Genomic DNA, 20,000 nt, shown 5'->3' on the forward strand with positions numbered 1-20,000 from the left:
ATTACCACTACTACTACTACTACTACTACTACTACTACTACTACTATTACTGCTACTACTACTGCTACAGATGATGATGGTGGTGGAGGTGTTGATACTAACCTCGTCGTGATCTATAACTCGCAGAAGCAATAACAAGAGAGACGACGCAACGCTATTGTGGCATCCTTGCGAAATCGTGGAATTTTAGCGTCGATGCGCCGATTGAGAGAGTGGAGGACACAACAGGACGTGAACGTGATACTATTGGGAGGCCATGCAGAGAGAGAGAGAGAGAGAGAGAGAGAGAGAGAGAGAGAGAGAGAGAGAGAGTGAGTAGGGGGAGAAGAAGAAGAAGAAGAAGAAGAAGAAGAAGAAAAAGAAAAAGAAAAAGAAAGAAGAAGAAGAAGAAGAAGGAAAAGAGAAGAAAAGAGAAAAGATGAGAAGAGAAAATAAAAGAAGAAAAGAGAAAAGAAAAGAAAAGCAAGAAATATTGGAGAAATAAAGTAAAATATGATAAAATGAAGAGGAGAGAGAGAGAGAGAGAGAGAGAGAGAGAGAGAGAGAGAGAGAGAGAGAGAGACAAAAGCCATAGACCAAAATTCTCGACTCATCGTTTTTGATTAAGTTCTTCGTCTTTTCCCTCGACATCTTTTCTTTTTTTATATAAGTGGAGTGTTTTACTCTGAGCTCATCCATTGGGGTTGCATGGGAAGAGCTAGCTATAAAAAAATAAAAAAAAACGGAAATACAAAGCAAAACAGTAGGACCTCAATACACTAGTCTGCTATCAATATAATTAATCAAGAACGCCTTTCTTAATGAAGCTAAAAAAAATTGTCACCTCATTATAATCTATTAACTAATTCACCCCTGACCAAATCCCATTTATACGTGCAATCGTCTATCTCATGCTTCTTATTTCTAACGTAAACTTATCTATAAACATTTCAGTTCTGCTTAACATCAATATTTATCACAATTCTAACCTTCTCAAGTCCTTATTATAGCCTACTCAGTCCTAACCTTACCTGATATTTATTTTACCCAATTCTAACGTAAACCATCATAACCTAATCTACCCTAACCCTACCTCATAACTATTTTACCTGATTCTGACGTGATCTACTCTTTATTAATCCACATTCCTTCCTATTACAGCTTACCTCACTCTAACCTTACTTTTAATCTGACAAAACTGCCTTGACAACTCGATTACTCCATATTCTGACCTACTCTGACCATTAGCTCACTCATTTCAACCTGATTCTTACGTGAACCAGATTGACCAGTTCATAATCATAATCCCGCGTACCTTTTGTCTCCGTATCGGGAGTAATGCTGAGTGAGGCTGCATCTCGGCGGCCAAAACCTAGTGTCATTGAGGCCAAGAATGGTGTCAGGGGGTGGCAGGTTACGTCTTGTGAAGCAGAGGTGTGTGGCTGTGAGGGGAGGGAGGGAAAAACGTGAGGGGGGAACAGTGGGAGCGGGGGAAGTGGAGGAAAAAATTGAGGACCTGCGGAGAAATGAATCGTGGAAACTGAGAGAAGAGTGTGGGGGTGACGCGTGTAGAAGTGGAAGCGGGGGAAGAGGAGGGGAGAAAATGAGGTGGTGTGGAGAGAAGAATATAAACTGGGAGAGGGAAGTGGAGGGAGGAAGGGGAGGAGAGATTATAGAAGAGGTTGTGATAGGGAGAGATGGTAGAGAAATGAGGGAGGGAAGGAGGATGGAGAAAAAGGAGGAAAGAAGTATTGGGGGAGAGGTGTGGAAGAACGTATCAAAAGAGGAAGGAAGGAGAGGAAAGGAGAGATCAGAGAAGAGGCGTGACAAGGTGAAGAGATAAGGAAGGGAACGGAAGAAGAAATTAGGAGAGGAATACAAAGAGGGAAGAAGGAATTAACTAGAAAAAGGGCAAGGAAGGAGGTGACCAAGAGAGGAAGAAAGGGAAGGAAAGTACGAGTATCTAAACTGGGCCTGACAGGAAGGGTAAGGAAGGGAGGGTAGAGAAATCAAGGAGAGGAGATGCTAAGAGAGGAGTCTAGTGGGAGAGAAGAAAAGGAAACTAGAAGAAGGGTGTGGGACTGGGAGGGCGTGATTCAGAGGACGGAAGAGGAGAATTTATAGACGGGGCGTGACAGGAGCAGTAAAGAAGGGAAGGAAAGAAAAAAATGCATGTGTGTGTGTGTGTGTGTGTGTGTGTGTGTGTGTGCCAAAAGAAATCGAAAGGAAAAGAAAAAGAAAAAAGAAGAGAAGGAAAGAGGACATAAAAAAGGCATGAAAAATAAAGAAAAAGAAAATAAGAAAAATGAAAGAGAAAGACGAAACAGAAAAAGATAAGAAAGAGAAAGAAATTAAAGGAAACGAAAGAAACAGAAAAAAAATGAGACAATTGGGAAGGAACGCGAGGAGTAGAGTGGGAGAGAAGAATATATGAACAAGATAGGAAGGTGATTAAGATTGATATGGGGAGGCGGTGGCTGAGTGGTTAGCGTGCAGGTGTGGTGAACCCTTTGACCTGGGTTGAATCACACCAAAGTCATCGCCGAGTGGTGGAATCTTACCCAGTCCAGTCCAGTCCAGTAGTAGGCGTGGGGTTGCCTTTGTACGTAATGAGAGCGCGAGCGCGAGCGAGAGAGAGAGAGAGAGAGAGAGAGAGAGAGAGAGAGAGAGAGAGAGAGAGAGAGAGAGAGAGAGAGAGAGAGAGAGAGATATTCAATCAACCCTAACTTCGGTGACTTCATTCAGATGGAGCAACGGGGGGGGGGGGGGGGGGGGTAGCACAGACCAGGCAGAGTCACACATCACGGCAGCCACTATGGATAAGAGACCCATTAAGAGACCCTACCGGCGTAAAAAAAGAAAGCGGGAAGCAGGGAAGGAGAAACTATAGAAGGGGTGTAACGGACATGGGTGATGGAGAGGAAAGGGAAAGGGAAAATTTATGTTGGGAGGGGAGAGGCTGTGGTAGGGGTGGAGGCGAGGCGTGTGTGGAGAAAAGGAGAAACCAGAGAAGCAGTGGGGTGGGGAGCAACAGAGTGGAAGAAAGAGTGGAGGAACAGGGAGAGGATTGAAGAAAAGGGGAGGAAAAGAGGTTAGGAAAAGGAAAACGGGTGGAGAGAGGTGGAGAGAAAGGGGAACTGGGAGATGTCTAGAGATCGAAGGGAAAAGAAGGGAGGAGAGGAAAGGAAAGGTATATTGAAGGGGTAGAACAGAAAAGGGAGAGGAGGAAGAGGAGGGGTGTGGAGAAGGGTGGAAATAGGGGAGAAAAGACAAGATAAGCTAGAAGAGAAGTGTAGAGAGGGGAGGAAAAGGACGGGAGGAAAGGAAAGATAAATGGAGAGGGGAGGAAATGCAGGAGGGGTGGAAGAGGGAAAAGAGGGAAGGAAAGACAAGAGAAACTAAGAGAAAAAGTGTAGAGAAGGCAGAAAAAAAAGAGGAAAGGAGAAAACGAAAGACCAATTTAAAGAGGAGAGCAAAAAGGAGAGAAAAGAGAGGGTAGAAAAAGGAGGGAAAAGCTTGGAAGATAAATGGAAGGGGGTGGAAATTAAAGGGAGAAAGGGGAAATCTGATGGATAGAAGGGAAATCAAATAGCGAATAAGAGAAACAAGCAGGAAAGATGATAAACAAGAATGGATAAGAAGACACAGGAGAAGAAAGAGGAAGGTTAAAGGTAAAGGAAGACGAGAGAAAGGGAAGAAGGAGGAGAAGGAGGGGGAAAGGTGAAGGAGGAGTGAAGGTATTGAAGGAGAAGAGGAAAGGAGGAGGAGGAGGAGGAGGGGGACTGAATCGCATGCAACCACACACAATGAAGTAAAAAAAAAAAAGAGAGAGAGAAAAGGAAAACGATATATAAAATGCGGTCAAACGTCCCTGCAAACGCCTACGGAGAGAGAGAGAGAGAGAGAGAGAGAGAGAGAGAGAGAGAGAGAGAGAGAGAGAGAAATCGTGCGTTCGATAAGATTGCTAAAATGCTACAAAGGTTCTATTCTGTTACATCTTTATAGTACTTTTAAGTTATATTCCATCTTATCTCCGCATCACGAATAAGTTAGGGAGGAAGAGGAAAAGGTTAGAACGGCCGACGCTATTGTGCTTTTGTGTTTCATTTCAATACGCAACCATTTTTTTCTCTTTATTCTTTTTTTATCGAACCGACCAACTCAGACAATAACAATTAGGTTTTCTGGCGGATTTTCAGGAGTCGAGAGAGTGAGAGTGTGAGAGTGAGAGAGGCCGATGACCGTGCTCTTTTCGTGTTCACAATGGGTTCTTTTCATTCTTCCTTTCAACACCTTTTCTTTCTTTTTTTTTCATTCTCTGCCTCCGACATAAGGAACGCTCCATCTCTTTTCCCATTCGCTATTGGTTCTTTTCATCCATGGTTCTAGTTTCTCCTGTCTTTCCTTCCCACTATTTTCCCTCTTCCACCTCTTCATTTCATTCTTTATTTCCAACATCTTTTCATTCTTTTTTTCATTCTCTGCCTCCGACCTAAGGAACGCTCCATCTCTTTTCCCATTCACTATTGGTTCTTTTCATCCATGGTTCTAGTTTCTCCTGTCTTTCCTTCCCACTATTTTCCCTCTTCCACCTCTCCATTTCATTCTTTATTTCCAACATCTTTTCATTCTTTTTTTCATTCTCTGCCTCCGACATAAGGAACGCTCCATCTCTTTTCCCATTCGCTATTGGTTCTTTTCATCCATGGTTCTAGTTTCTCCTGTCTTTCCTTCCCACTATTTTCCCTCTTCCACCTCTCCATTTCATTCTTTATTTCCAACATCTTTTCATTCTTTTTTTCATTCTCTGCCTCCGACATAAGGAACGCTCCATCTCTTTTCCCGTTCATTATTGGTTCTTTTCATCCATGGTTCTAGTTTCTCCTGTCTTTCCTCTCCTATTTTCCCTCTTTAACTTCTCCTCTTCCACTTCCTCCCCATTTTATCCTACCTTCCATCGCCTTTTATTTATTTTTTTCATCGCTTGCCATCGACCTAAGGAACGCTCCATCTTTTTTCTCGTTCAGTTGGTTCTTTTCATCCATTGTTCTATTTTTTTCATGTCTTTCCTTCCACTATTTTCCCTCTTCCACCCTTCCTCTGCTTCCTCCCCATTTCATTTTTTTTTCCAACGCCTTTCAATTCATTTTTTTATAGCCTATCTTCACCCACGGAACCCTCTACCTCTTTTCAACGGCTTTTAATTCTTTTTGGTTCACCTGCTAACGAACGCTCCATCTCTCTTCTCCCTCACAATTCGTTCTTTAATCCTTCCCTTCAACGGCTTTTATTTCCATCACCTCCCTTCACCTGACGTTCCACCTGTTTACTCCTTCACAATCGGTACTTTTCGCCCCTCCCTCCAATGGCACTTAATTCTGTTTTCATCGCCTGCCACCTGCGACCCACTCCACTTGCTGCCCAAGGATGACTCGCCTGCCAAAGGTTATTAGTCTCGATACCTAATTTTTTCCTCTTTGTTGATTGCTTTGGCCATGAAAGTGACGGGAAAAGGGTGTGAGGAGATAAACCACATAATGGGTGTATTAGGAAAAGAGAGGTTACGAAGTCTATTCTCTGGCTGATTGATTGAATGGTTATCTTGGCCGTGAAAGTGACGGGAAGAGAGTGTGGGGAGATAAGCCGTTCATAGGCTACGTAGTGAATGTATTACGAAAAAAGAAGCTTCGAGGTCTGTTCTTTCTCTCGTTCTTAGTCTTCCTCTTGTTCTTACTCCTGTTATTTGACTATGAAAGTGAGGAGATGAAAGCGTGAAAAGGTTAGACATTAAAAAGCTATATATTAAGCGTATTAAAGAAAAAGAGAAATGTCGAAGTTTGTTTTTCTTGTTGATTTTAAGAAAAGTGTGGTAATGATACTTATAGGGAAACAAAAGAGAGAAAGGTTGTACAAGACACTGGAAGGGAGAGGACGGAAGAAGAATGGGAAACAAAAGAGAGAGAGAGAGAGAGAGAGAGAGAGAGAGAGAGAGAGAGAGAGAATGGACGTGTGAGAAGCAGGTTATTTGACCATGGAAGTGACGGGCAAAGAGTACAAGGCAATTAGACATTCATAACCTATAAGGACGGAAAAAATAAGGCATTAAGTACAAAAAGGTATAAGATATGAGGTATAAAATAAGCTATAAGAAAAAAATACATGAAAGCCGCAAAATAGTTAGCCTTCCCACGGAGACCTCACACCTGTACCGTCACGGCCTAACACAACCTTTCTAAACCAGAGTCTTACAAAGGGAAACTCTCCTGAACGCGGCGCCCCAAATTGCAGTCCTTAATTTTAGGGGCCGCTTTCAGTCACTTGTTTGTTTTGATCGTTACCAATGGCGCAGATCGACGCTATAGTTTTCCACGTGAAACTGGCCTATGGGGTAGTGGCAGCTGCAGAGGAGGCGAGAGGTGTTGAGAGTGTGGGGCAAGGTGCGTGCCTAGGCTAACCCCGCAGCCGCCACTACCCCATCGGCCAGTTTTACGTGGAAATACTATAGCGCGATCGCCGCCATTGGTAACGATTAAAACAAACAAAGTGACTGTGAAAGAGGCCCCAGGTGACCACTCCCCCTCCCCCCCCCTTTACCTACGAGTGGCTGGACAAGTGGCAGACAAACAGAGAGACAGAGACAGACCCACAGGGAGACAAAGACAGACGCACAAACACAAGGAAACAGAGACAGGCAAACAGACAGATAGATACATAAGGAGATAGATAGACAACTCCACCTCCTAAACACACACACACACACACACACACACACACACACACACACATCTGGAACGCATGGATGAAAAAACGCATTCAACCATTTCGATTTTTTTCTAACATCAGTCGAAAAAAAATCACCTTAAAGGAAGTAACGAAAGAAAGAAAGGAAGAAAAGCAAAAAAATGAAATAAAGTAAAGAGACTCGCAGAAATACTTATCAACAAAAGAACGCGCAAGAATAAAATATAAAAAAATAAAGAAATACACACAAAAAAGTAAAATAGGATACAAAATAATGAAACAAAAACCAGAAACGCAAATATTATAACACACGCCTTTATTTTTTTAGTGTTATTTTACGATGAAAATGGACACTAATACCACCCTCATACCACCCTCATACCACACTCATACCACACCCGTTCCCACCTGTAAAAAAGAAAAAAAGAAAAAGCTTGCAATTACGAGTCAGTAAGAAGTTAACGGTTTATTGTTTGAGAGAGAGAGAGAGAGAGAGAGAGAGAGAGAGAGAGAGAGAGAGAGAGAGAGAGAGAGAGAGAGAGAGAGAGAGAGAGAGAGAGAAAAGCGGGAAAAAAAGTATTAATGACATGATTGAGCTTTTGTCTAACGCCGGAAGGAAATGAAGTTTGATCTCTTGCTACGATTAATCAGTGGGAAACGGATGCTGTGTGCGTGTGTGTGTGTGTGTGTGTGTGTGTGTGAAAGAGGGGGAGAGGAGAGTGAGAGAAAGACACAGATGCAGACACACAGATCGACAGACAGAGACAAAATACAGACCAACAGACAAGTGGCTATAACACACTGGACCCGACAGTTCACATAATGCTCCTAATTAAGTTTACTGCACCAGGAGAAAGCCGCGGCCAGCCCAAAGGGGGTGTGGCGGCCCTTTCCCCCGAGTGTAAACAAACATCAGCTGATCGGCGAGGGGGAGGAGGAGGAAGAGGAGGAGGAATAGGAGGAGGAGGAAGAGAAAGAGGAGGAGGAGGTGGTGGTGGAGAAGAACAAGAACAAGAACAAGGAGAACAAGAACAAGAAGAACAAGAAGAACAAGAAGAAAAAGGAAAGCAGGAGAGAGAGAGAGAGAGAGAGAGAGAGAGAGAGAGAGAGAGAGAGAGAGAGAGAGAGAGAGAGAGAGAAAGGTCCATAATGACATTCTTCTAAGGAGTGAGTGAGAGGGTGGTGTCTGTATGATGTTATGGACAAATATTTACCGCCCGCACACACACACACACACACACACACACACAATGACGAGACAGATTTTCTGGATCAAGTGCTTTCCAAGGCGGCAGTCACGTAAAAAAAAATGTACACACACACACACACACACACACACACACACACACACAGAGAGAGAGAGAGAGAGAGAGAGAGAGAGAGAGAGAGAGAGAGAGAGAGAGAGAGAGAGAGAGAGAAAACAAATTAGACCAAAGGGAAAGCGAGGAGGAGGAGGAGGAGGAGGAGGCCAGAGGGCAACCGTATCACTAGACTGGAATGTTTATCTTTAGGCAGGGAAAGTGTGCACGAGGAGGAGGAGGAGGAGGAGGAGGAGGAGGAGGAGGAGATGTTGAAGGTAGTGGAGGAGGACGAGGACGAGGAGAAAAAAAATGAAAGTGAACAAGAGGAGGAGGAGGAGGAAGAGGAGGAGGTGGAAGAAGAACGAAATGTGAACAGGATTAGAAAGAGGAGGAGGAGGTTTTGTGTGTGTTGGAGGACGAGGGCGAGGAGGAGGAGGAAGAGGAAGAAATGAAAGTGAGCAGAAGGAGGAGGAGGAGGTGGAAGAGGTTGAGGAGGAGCAGGTGGAGGAAGAAAAAGGCATGTGAACAGAAGCTGGAAGAGGAGGAAGAATGGAATCTGAACAGTAAGGGGAGGAAAAGAAGGAGGAGGAGGAGGAGGAGGAGGAAGGAAAGGAGAGTATGTAATTAGGAAGATATTTATGGTTTATGAAATGTTTATACTTTTAGGGTTGAATAGTAGTAGTAGTAGTAGTAGTAGTAGTAGTAGTAGATATCATTGTTATTGACGAAAGTGTTTTGGTGCAATAGTAACAATGACTACTACTACTACTACTACTACTACTACTACTACTACTACTACTACTACTACTTTTGCTCCCACACCAACACCATTACTATCACCATCATCACCACCATCACCACCACCACCACCACCGCAAGAAAACAATGGGTCTGGGAACATCACACACACACACACACACACACACACACACACACACACACACGCACTAATAAGCAAAATCCAACTTCCTCTCGTTTGATTATTACGCTCTAAATTACCCTCTCTCTCTCTCTCTCTCTCTCTCTGTATATTTTGGGTGGTGCGCAAGGGGAGGGAAAAAGTTAATGAGGGTGGAAGGGAGGAAGGGAGGGAAGGAGGAAGTGAAGGAGGGGCCCGGAGGAGGAGAGATGAGAGAAGGGAGGAAGGGAGTGTGTCACGGTCCTTATGTAAAGGTGTTTAATTAGATACTCTTTATGTTATCCTGTTGTGGTCTTCTTCTTCTTCCTCTCCTTCTTCTTCTTTTTCTTCTTCCTCTTTATTGTTCCTGTTCTTGTTCTTCTGGTTCTTGTTCCTGTTCTTCTTCGTCCTCTCCTTCTTCTTCTCCAGAGAGTCTCCCAACCAACCAGTCAGTCAGGCATTCACTCAGTCGGTCAGTCAGTCAGTATGTCATTCAGTCTGTAGGTGAGTTAGGCAGTTAGTCAGTCCTTCAGTCATCAGTGGGCCAAGCGATCACTTTGTTACTTAACCAATCAGTCAGTTTAGTCAGTCAGTCGATCAATCAATCCGTCAGCCAATCATTTACCAGCCAATCGTTAAGTAAGCCAGTTAGTCAATCAACCAGTCATTCAGTTCGACATTCAACCAGTTAGTCAGTCAGCCAGTCAGTAAGTACCCATGTCAGTCAGCTAGGCAGTTAGCCAATCCTTCACCTAGTAAGTCAGCCAGCCACCCGTTAAGTAAGGCAGTCAGTCAGTCAGGCAGTGAGGGAAGGCTCGTGTGACAATCTAGGCGGCCGCTCAGCGTGACGCCCCGAGGCACGCTTTTCCTGCTGCGTTCGCCGCCCTCCCGTGACTCACATCCCGACGGAGGGTGTGGCCGAGGCTGCTTCCGTGTTGATACTTCGACGGGGGGACTCTTGATGTCTACTCCCCCTCCCCTTCCTCCTTTTCTAGGGGGCTTCGTGGTGCAGTGGTTAGCACACTTGACTCACAACCGAGAGAGCCTGGCTTCGATTCCCCGGGGGAGTGGAAAAATTTGGGCGGCTTTTCCGATACCCTACGCCCCTGTCCACCCAACAGTGAATCGGTACCGGGTATTAATCGGGGGTTGTGTCCCGTCTCCTGGGGTCTGTTCCCTTCTCCTATAGTTCCTTCCCCTTCTGTCTCTCTCCGGCATATGACCACAGATGTTGCGCCGACTAAACGAAACTTTCCAACTTTCCTCTTTTTCTACACCTCACCATCACTTTTGTTTCTCCTTTCTTCTAACCAATTCTCACGGTTTTTTTCCCTAATTCTCTATTCCTATCTTTTATTGCTTTTCCTCTTCCTTCACTTCCATTTTTTTCCCTTTTCCTTATTTTCCTCTTTTCCTTCCTCCTTACCTATTATTTCCCTTTCCTTCCTCTTTCTTTTTTCCTTCTTTTCCTTCCGTCTTTGTTCTGCTGCCTCCTCTCTTTCTCCTCTAACCTTCCTTCCTTTCTTTTTCTTTCCTTCCTTTTCCTCCTTCTTCTTTACTTATTTCTATTTTTTCCTCCTTTTTCTGCTTCTCTCTCTCTCTCTCTCTCTCTCATTGCCTCCATTTTACCCACCATCCCTCCCTCCTTTCCTCCATTCTTCCCTCCCTTCCTCCATTCTTTCCTCCAATTGTTTCTTATTCCCTCCACTTCTCCCCCCCTCGCTTCCTCCCTTCTCCCCCCCCCTCCCCCTTTTTATCTCCCATTGCTTCCGCGTCTATCAAGAACCTCCTCCTTTCCCTCTCGTTCTCTCCTATTATCTCCATTCTCTCCAAATTTCTCCCCCCCCCCCTCCCTTTCCCTCCTTTCCTCCCTTCCTTTCCTCTCTCAATGCCTCCTTTCCTCCTCCTCCCCTCTTATTGTTCTCCGTTTCCTCCACTCCTCCCTATCTACCTTCACCTCTTCACCTACTTTCCTCCTCCTCCTCCTCCTCCCTCTTCCCTCCCCTTTAACCCCCGCTGTTCTCTCTCTCTCTCTCTCTCTCTCTCTCTCTCCTCCCCCTTCTCTCATTATCTTTCTTTCCTCTTTTTTTTCCTCTCTTTGTTTGTCAACTTTCCACTTCCTCCACTTCTTTCCTCCTTTCTTCCTATCTCCACTTCACTTTCCTTCTCTCCATTCCCTCTTTCAGTTTTCTCTACATGTTTTCCTTTTGTTTTTATCCAGTTTCTTTCCCTTCCTTCCTTCACGTTTCCAGTCCTTCTTTTTTCTAATTCCTTCACTTCCTCCTTCGTATCTGCCTTCTTCTCCCTCTCCTCCTTCCCTCTTGCCTGTTTTGTATACCTGTTTCTCTCTTTCCTTCCCTTCTTTCATGTTTTAAATCCACCTTTTTTCTTATATTCCTCCACTTCCTCCTTCGTATCTGCCTTCTTCTCCCTCTCCTTCCTTTTCTCTCACCTGTTTTCTCTACCTGTTTCCTTCCTTTCTTCCCTTCATTCATGTTTTAAATCCACCTTTTTCGCATATTCCTCCACTTCCTCCTTCGTTCCTGTCTCCTTCCTCCTCTTCTTCCTTTTCTCTTATCTGTTTTATCTGTTTCTTTCCTTTCTTCCTTCCTTTCATTCACGTTTTCAATCCTCCTTTTTCTTATATTCTTCCATTTCCTCCTTCGTTCCTGTCTTCTCCCTCCCCTCCTTCCCTATTTATCTCTTTTATCTACCTGTTTTTCGTCTTCTCCCTTCCTTATCTTTAGTGCTATCTCCTTTTCTCCTTATTTACTACGTTTATTATCCTCTTCTCTTCCTTGCTTCCCATCTGACCGCATATTTTTGTCTCCCTCCATTTCCTTTTTATTTTCCTCCTGAGTCTCCCCTTCCCTTCTCTTCCGCCTTTTCTTGCCCGTTTCACACTTTTTTCCTTCATTTTCCCATTCCCATCATTTGCCCTCTTTTGCTTTCTTCTTCTGGTTCGTCCTTCCTCCATTTTCCTTCCTTTTCCACACTCCATGTCTACTGTTTCCCTTCCTATTCCTCTCCTTTATTTATTTCTCCAGTTTGTTCCCTTCCTAATTCCCACTTTCCTTCTTCTTTTCCGTTTTACATTCTTTTTTCGTCTTCAAAACAATTTCATTTTTCTTCCCTTCTGCATTTACTTCTTCCCTCCTTCTCTTCCACTTCCCTGATCTCTTTTTCTACGGTTTTACATTTCTTTCCTTCTCTCTTTCTTATATTTTCCTTCCTCGTTCTCTCTTAACATCCGTCTTTACTTCCTCTCTCTCTTCCTATCTATACTTGAGTTCTTCCTATTTTCTTTAGCATCCCCTCAATACTATCCTTCCTTTTAAGCTTTCAAGAGAGGAGCATTAAGACCTTCCAAACCTAATCTAAACATTCTTTAAAACTCCTTCTGTCCTATATATTTGTGGATAAGTGCTTTACGGGCTTTGTTATATGATATTTTGTCCTTAAACTGCCAAATCTGTTATGAAAAAGTAATCTTAAGCACGACCTCATTCTTGAGCCATACATATCCACTCAGTCAGTCAGTCAGTCAGTCAGTCCTTCTGTGACAGTCTAACCAGGTAGCCAACGCCCCGAGCCGCTTCCCTTGACGCAATACCCCTATGAACAAACACGCGTGGCCGCAGTGCACCTCCCTACGGCAGGCCACTAGTTTCCTCTTCCTGGGACGTGAAATTCTGGCGGCGGCGGCAACAACCTGAACGCGCGCTGCAGTAATGAATATGGCGTGGCGGGTAATTGGTTAAGAGTGGGGTTTGTGGGGTCGTTTCATCATGTACTGTGTGTGGGGGGGGTGGGAGGGGATAAGGAAGTAGAGGGGGGTGTATGTGTATATGTGTGTGTGTGGGAGGGGGTATTTGTGTGTGTGTGTGTGTGTGTGTGTGTGTGTGTGTGTTTGAATAAGAGAGTTGTTAAGGAGGGAAGGAAGTGATAAAGAAGTGAAAGGAGAGGGAGATTATAGAGTGTGTGTGTGTGTGTGTGTGTATGTGTGTGTGTGTATGTGTGTGTGTGTGTGTGTGTGTGTGCTTCAACCTCTCAAAACCAACATAACAGTAGAAATGGATACACCTGAGTCATGCGCACACACACACACACACACACACACACACACACACACACACGAGGACAATCAACGGTCACTGGTCACCTTTTGTTCAGTTGCCCCCTAAAAAAATTATCGTTCTCCTCGAGGTTAGATTTATTAGGCTAGTCACGGTACTTCTAATCCTTTTTTTTGTTTCCATTTATTTTAACGTTCAATCTCTTTTTACTTCCAAATTTCGTATAGCCGTTCTTTTCCTCCGCGGTTTCTTTGTTGAGGAGAAACTTTCGTATGACACAGTTTAAGTCCCCCTCGCATAGTGGTTGTGGTTCAAGGTTTTCGTTTTTTCCTGCTTTTAAGTTATGGGATTGGGGTAAAGAATGGGTGGGGCTTTCTTCCTTGACATCATATACCATTCTTAATAAATAATACTCCTCTCAGAGCATTCGTATGACATAGTTAAGTTTTCCTCCTCCTGTTGTGGTTCAGAACATCTCGTTCTTTCCTGCTTTAAGTTATGGAATTGGAGTAAAGAATGGGTTAAACTTCCTCCCTCGGCATCACACCATTCACAATAAGTATTACCTCACCTGTGTCCTTTGCCATACGAACGAAAGAAAAGAGAATGAGCGAAAACTGGGGTGGAATAGACGCCGCTGTTAAAACTCTAAATGGCTGATGTTTCTCTATCGTTTTCCACTTACATCACGATTCTGGGAATGGTTTACTTTCCCATCTGAGTGTGCTGTTCCACCCCGCGTTATCTCGAAGGAAAATGAACGAAAACTAGAGTGGAAAAGACGGCCCTGGTAATTCCAACTGGCTTATGCTTTTCATTGTTTTCTTATTACTTCATATTTCACGGCTATGGTTTATTTTCCTAGCTGCGTTATCCGGAAAGAGAATGGGGAAAGATTAGAGTGGAGTAGATGCCGCTGTTAACTCTAAATGGCTGCTGTTATATTCGTTTTTTCTATTAATTTATATTTCTGGATACGGTTTACTTTCCTGGCTGACTATGTACTTCCTCCACGCTGCGTTATCTTGAAAGTGACAACTGGACCTCGACGCCTAAATTCGCGCATCGCCGCCGGTATGTGACTGAATGTTTGCTCTTCAAAAGACAATGATCACGAGCAGTGGCAGGAAGCGAGCGTACGTGCTATTGTTTTGAGCAGGTTTTCAGAAATGTAATAGTCGGGGTGTGGCCAAGCTCTTTCTTTCTCGTCTTGTCATTCGTGTAAGTGTATAACGACTTCAGATTATACGATTACACAAGCTTGAAAAATCGCGGTATATTACTACGCAAGGGAAGTTGAATTTAGAACTGCAACTTTGGAAAGAGGGAAGGCACTAGGAAGAGGAGAAAGGTGAATTTTGATAGGGTGAATGTATGTGTGTGAGGGTTTGTGTCTATTGGGTAATGCTGTTGTTGTCAGTGGTTGTGGTGGTGGTAGTCGTGATGATTATAATGGTGATGATGATAAAGATGGTGATATTGATGAAAAATAGGATGATAATTGTAATAATGATAATGATACTAATAAAAATGAAAAAAATTAGAACGTCAAGACAGACAGACAGACAAACAGACAGGAAGAAAGAGAAATATAGAAAGAAAGAGGGGAGGAAAAATAAAGAGAATGACCGAAAGAAAGAAAAAAGACAAAATAAAGAAAGGAAGGAAGAAACAGACAGACAGACAGACAGAGCAGGAAGAAAGAGAGAAAGAGATAGAAAGACAGAAAGAAGGAAAGAAAGAGGGGAGGAAAAAGGAAATAGAAAGAATGACCAAAAGAAAGAAAAACAAAATAAAGAAAAAAAGGAAGAAACAGACAGACAGACAGACAGACAGGAAGAGAGAGAGAGAGAGAGAGAGAGAGAGAGAAGGAAAGAAAGAGGGGACAAGAAAAGATATGAAGAGAATGACCAAAATAAAGAAAGAAAGGAAGGAAGAAATAGACAGACAGACAGACAGACAGACAGACAGACGGAGCCGAGTTGTTATTTACGAGTCACGTGAGCAAATCCTTTCACTGCCACGCGAAATGAAAGGCTAAGATAGACACATTTTTTTTACTGTTACGCGCCAACAATTTAATATGTAACCCAGATATCAAGACACACACACACACACACACACACACACACACACACACACACACACACACACACACTCTCTCTCTCTCTCTCTCTGTGTGTGTGTGTGTTTCTTAATCCATCCGAACTTCCTTTTTCCATTCATTTCCTTATTTCCTTTCACACACACACACACACACACACACACACACACACACACACACACACACACACACGGCGGTATATAGTGCAGTTGTTAACACATTCTACTCACAATAAAGATATCCCAGGTTCGATTCCCAGGCTGAATGGAGAAGGATGTACAGTCTCCTTACACCTGCGCCTATGTCCTCCTAGTAATTAATGAAAAGCTACCGGGTATCAGTCTGCCGTGTGTCGCGCCCCCCGGAGTGTTGGTTCGGCACAGGCAAAGGCGTGTTACCCAAGGGAGGAAAGCCTTCAGACACAGGACAAATGATCTTACGGCTTAGTCAAGGTGAATGCTAGTAGGTTGATCACACACACACACACACACACGCTCCACCCCTCTACACCCACCTCCCCACCCACACCCACATCCACACCCAAACTTACACACGCACACACCCACCCACCCACGCCCACACCTTCAACTTGCAACCCATCAAGGACAAACAAATTTCTCATATCCTGACTGTTCCACCACAAGACAGACGCGACCTTTGAACACATCCGCCCACACACACACACACACACACACACAGGACGATAACTATGGCAAGCTTTCAGTGTTTACCAAGACTAGAATTGAATCGTTTATATATGGAACCAGATTCTTTCCTGCTTAAATATACTTCCGATGACTCAGACGTGTTATTTCCTCTGCTATCCTGCTTACTGTCACTCTCCTGCTTGGTTATTTTTTTTCCCCTCTCTGTCATTATTAAATTTTCCCTTCCTGTTCCTTTTTTTCCACTTCTCTTATATTTCTCTCTAGTTTTTTTCTTTTTTTCTTTTTCCTCCTTTCCTGCTTGTTCTATTTCTGCTTGCTGTTATTTTCCTGTTACTCCTTGGTATTTTTATCTTTATTTTCCTCTTTTTCTTTTCTTTTTACTTTCTTTTTCACTTTTTTTCTTTCATTCTTATCTCTCGCTAATGTTTCGTGATTTTTTTTTTCCCTTCCGTTATTCTTTTGTTTTACTTGTCGTGTCTACTCTTACTTCCTCTATTCCTGTTTACTGTTACCTCCCTGTTTGCTAGTTCTGTTCTGCTTAATTTTCTTTCCCCTCCCCGTTATGTTCTTCCTGCTCACTGTTACCTCCCTGTTTGCTAGTTCTGCCCTGCTTAATTTTCTTTCCCCTCCCCGTTATGTTCTTCCTGTTTAGTGTTATCTCCCTGTTTGCTAGTTCTGCCCTGCTTAATTTTCTTTCTCCTCCCTCGTATTTTCTTCTCTGATGTTTTTATTCTTTTTTTTCTACTTTCTACTTTTCTATTTATCGACACATCTTGGTTACTACTTTCCTGCTTGTTACTTTTCGCCATGTTATGATTTTCCCGGTTACTTTCCTTCCCTGCAATTTATATCTCTGCTTTATTTATATATTTTTTCCCTTTCTACTTTCCTACTTCCTCTATAGTCGCGTTTATTACTTCTTCCCTTCGTAATACAACTTTTCCTTTAACTTTCCTTTTCTGGCGAGTTTTCCTTTCCCTGCAAATTACTCCTATACCCTCTACTTCCCTGCTATCCACCATAATCATGCCTACTACCATTTCCCTGCTTCCTGCTTGTTCCATTCTTAAGTGACATTATTTTGCATGCTACTTTTCTCCGCGCTGACACACATACACACATCTCTGACCCCTCATGACCCCAAAAAACCTGTTGCACTCCGTCTTTTGTCTCCCTCGCGTGTCCCTGTACCGTTAAACGCGCTAATGCCGCTACATGAATCCGGCCTCTCTCTGTCGTTCATCTGTGGTTCGTTTAATAATGGTAATTTTGTCTCCGTGGCGTTCCTTGGCGACCTGTCTTCTGAGTCTCGTATGTTTGTCACTCCCTGTATCTGGCATCCCGTTCTTGTCCATCATGATAAAGGTATATAAACATTTCTATCTCTTTATTTCTTGTCATTCCTCTGGTGTTCATCTTCGTCATTCCTTTCCCGTCCATCTTGTCACAGTATATATTTTTTACTCCGGTCTATTAATTCTTTTGCTTTTCCTCTTCGTCATTCTCCAGCTGTTTGTCGTATCATCAGGGTATACATAAATATTTTTCACTCTTCTCTATCATTCTTTTGCTTCCCATCCACCGTTGCCAGATTGTCGTACTCAGAGCATAGTATTTACCGGTTTCTGACGCCTAACTACTCCCAAGAAGCATCAGGATCTAACTCTTTTAACGATAACTATAAATGAGTTTCGTTATTGGAGCCCAGAAGACAGTTTTGGGGTAGGAAGTCGGGATATATAAGCGGCTGAGTACGACAATCTGGCAACGTTGTAATCCCATCTCCGTCATTTCATTGCTGACCATCTCATCAAGACCGTACATAAATAATACTCACTTTTACCTCGCTGCCATTCCTTTGCTGTTCATCTTCCAAATATGGTAATGAAGACTCACTCTCTCTTGTTTATTTGGCCTCTGTGTGTCATGCCTCTGCTGTTCATCTTCCTAATACGGTAAATGAACCTCTTATACACTGTTTTTTTTAATGTCTTTATTGCTGTTCGTCTTCCTAATATTTCCTTTTCTTCTGCGTACCATCCCTTCGCTGCCCATCGTACAAACACCGTAGCTGTCTCAGGCTCTTCTATCTCACCCATTTTCGTTTGCTGTTCATCTATCTAATATTTCCTTTTCTTCTACGTGTTATCCCATCGTACAAACACCGTAGCCTCAACATTTTGCACCCCGTCACCGAGTCATTCCTTCGCCCTCCGTCTCACTAATGCCTTAAATAAATAACACAGCGTCACCTCTCCGTGCCTTTCACCGCCCGGCTCTGGAAGGCTGCCCAACATCAGACTGACTTTCCGTTTTTCCTTCCACCTTTCCATTATGCTTCCAGCTTTTCAGAGTGGGCATTTCGTAACACCTTTTTAATTTCTTCATTGAATTCGATTATTAGAGAAGTTTTCTATTTTTTTGAGGGGGGGAAGGAAGGGAGGAAAGGGGTAGTGGGGTAGTGGCAATAGGAGTTTTTTTTCCCTCTATTTTTTGCTTGGTTCATTTAAGTATCTTGGCAACGAAAAGACACAGACAGAAGAGTGAAACATATAGGCAGACAGGAAGAGACAGCCAGGCACAGACAAACAAGCAAACAGACATACAAACAGAAACAAATACAAACAGACAAACACAGATATAAGGAGACATAGAAAAAAAAAGGCATGCTTACAAATAAACAAACAAACGTGCACATTTAGATACTGATATGCAGACAACACATACAGACCGTAGTGTCATTGGCGGCCCGGATGCAGCTAAACAAAATGTAACAACCGAGTTATATTTCAAATGTTCCAACCTGTTTGACCGGGGTCCCATTAACCCCTTTTGACTTCACGTATTCAACATGTGTACAACCTCAGGTAAAAAATAAGTGACCAATCATCTTAACACCGCAATAACAAAGGATCACCCATGAGAATACAATACTAATAATGTTTGAACCGTAAATTCGTAACCAAACCAAACAACCAGTCATTGTAAAGCATCGAGTCACAAATTACATAATTATATAAAATATTCAACTCACAACATTGCCGACTCCAGCCGCCCTCGGGTTGACCCCTCCTCTAACTAAATACGTCCAGGACTCCTTGAGAGGCCAGGGCTTCGGGAGAGTGCTTCACCCAGTGGACGATAACAGATACGTGTTTAGGTAGCGCCAAGTTGCTTTCCTCATTGGCTACTATCTCACCTCCACGAACCCTCAACGAAACTCAATGAAACTTTAACACCTTCCACTCGTACAAACAAACCACTCAGTGAAACACAAAACCCACAGACGCTTTGAGTCGTAAGCAGTTAGGCTAGAAGTGATGATACATATTAAGGTAATATATCCTATCAATAACATGGTTCAAATAACAAACGACAATCATACAAACCTTAACAAAATACAATCATATAAACCTATATAAGTGAAGTGACGAATTATAACATCGGAACACTCCATGGAACTCTTCCACCTTAATACGATACTCGAGTCGTGTTACACAGACCCCCATACAGACATACAGACAGACCAACAAGCAATCAACTAAACAGCCATATACTCGAGTTTATTTTCCCTTTCCGCCAGAGGTCACTGTTACCGCGTTCACTCTCTGGCCTACTTCTGTGTCACTTTCCTGCATGGTACCGCTCCCCCCTTCCCCTCCTTCCCTTTCCCCAGTGCTCTGTCTGTGTGTGTGTGTGTGTGTGTGTGTGTGTGTGTGTGTGTGCTTGACGGCTGCAATAACTCACTCGTTACTCAAACTGACAACCGTAACTGGAAAACTCGTGCGGTTAGGGAAAAAATAAGTCAGTGAAGGGACACGGACCACCTCTCTCTCTCTCTCTCTCTCTGCCTTGCCTGAGTTGGCCCCAATCACTCGTTCCGTTCCTTTCACAACGCTTGACTTCGCGGCAGCGGCGGGATGTAAACAAACGGCTCCATCAGCTGTTCCCCGGGCCACGTGCTCTAAACTGGCTCTCATCTATAACTATTGACAAAAAAATCAATAACTAACGATATTAATTAGCTACGAATGGAGAGCATACGTCTGGGGGTGCGTCGCCCTATCCATCCCAAGCCCTTCCCGGCAGGATCGGCTAACTTGCCCCATTCATGACTTACGTGGGCGTCCCTTTGGTCTACTCCACCCAGGGTTGTCTCGTAAAAACCACCCTGTGAGCAAGAGTGACGTCCGGGAGGCGCGCCGTGTGCCCATGCAGTCGGGGTTGGCGTTC

General features: G+C 43.6%; 1 protein-coding gene and 1 long non-coding RNA gene across 3 annotated transcripts in view; one reads left to right on the forward strand and one right to left on the reverse strand.

Moving 5' to 3' along the window:
- Positions 1 to 18,915, reverse strand: part of LOC126983082 (uncharacterized) — a 26,779-nt gene extending 7,864 nt beyond the window's left edge. The window contains exons 1-2 of the long non-coding RNA XR_007735500.1: positions 18,802 to 18,915; positions 1,295 to 1,421 (exon numbers count right to left, since the gene is read on the reverse strand). This is a non-coding gene — a long non-coding RNA (uncharacterized LOC126983082). The remainder of the gene's footprint in view (positions 1 to 1,294; positions 1,422 to 18,801) is intronic.
- The window catches only part of LOC126983072 (uncharacterized), a 37,432-nt gene that overhangs the window by 2,046 nt on the left and 15,386 nt on the right, over positions 1 to 20,000 (forward strand). The window lies entirely within an intron of this gene.

This window comes from Eriocheir sinensis, chromosome 52, assembly GCF_024679095.1.
Source record: "Eriocheir sinensis breed Jianghai 21 chromosome 52, ASM2467909v1, whole genome shotgun sequence".
Taxonomy (NCBI): domain Eukaryota; kingdom Metazoa; phylum Arthropoda; class Malacostraca; order Decapoda; family Varunidae; genus Eriocheir; species Eriocheir sinensis.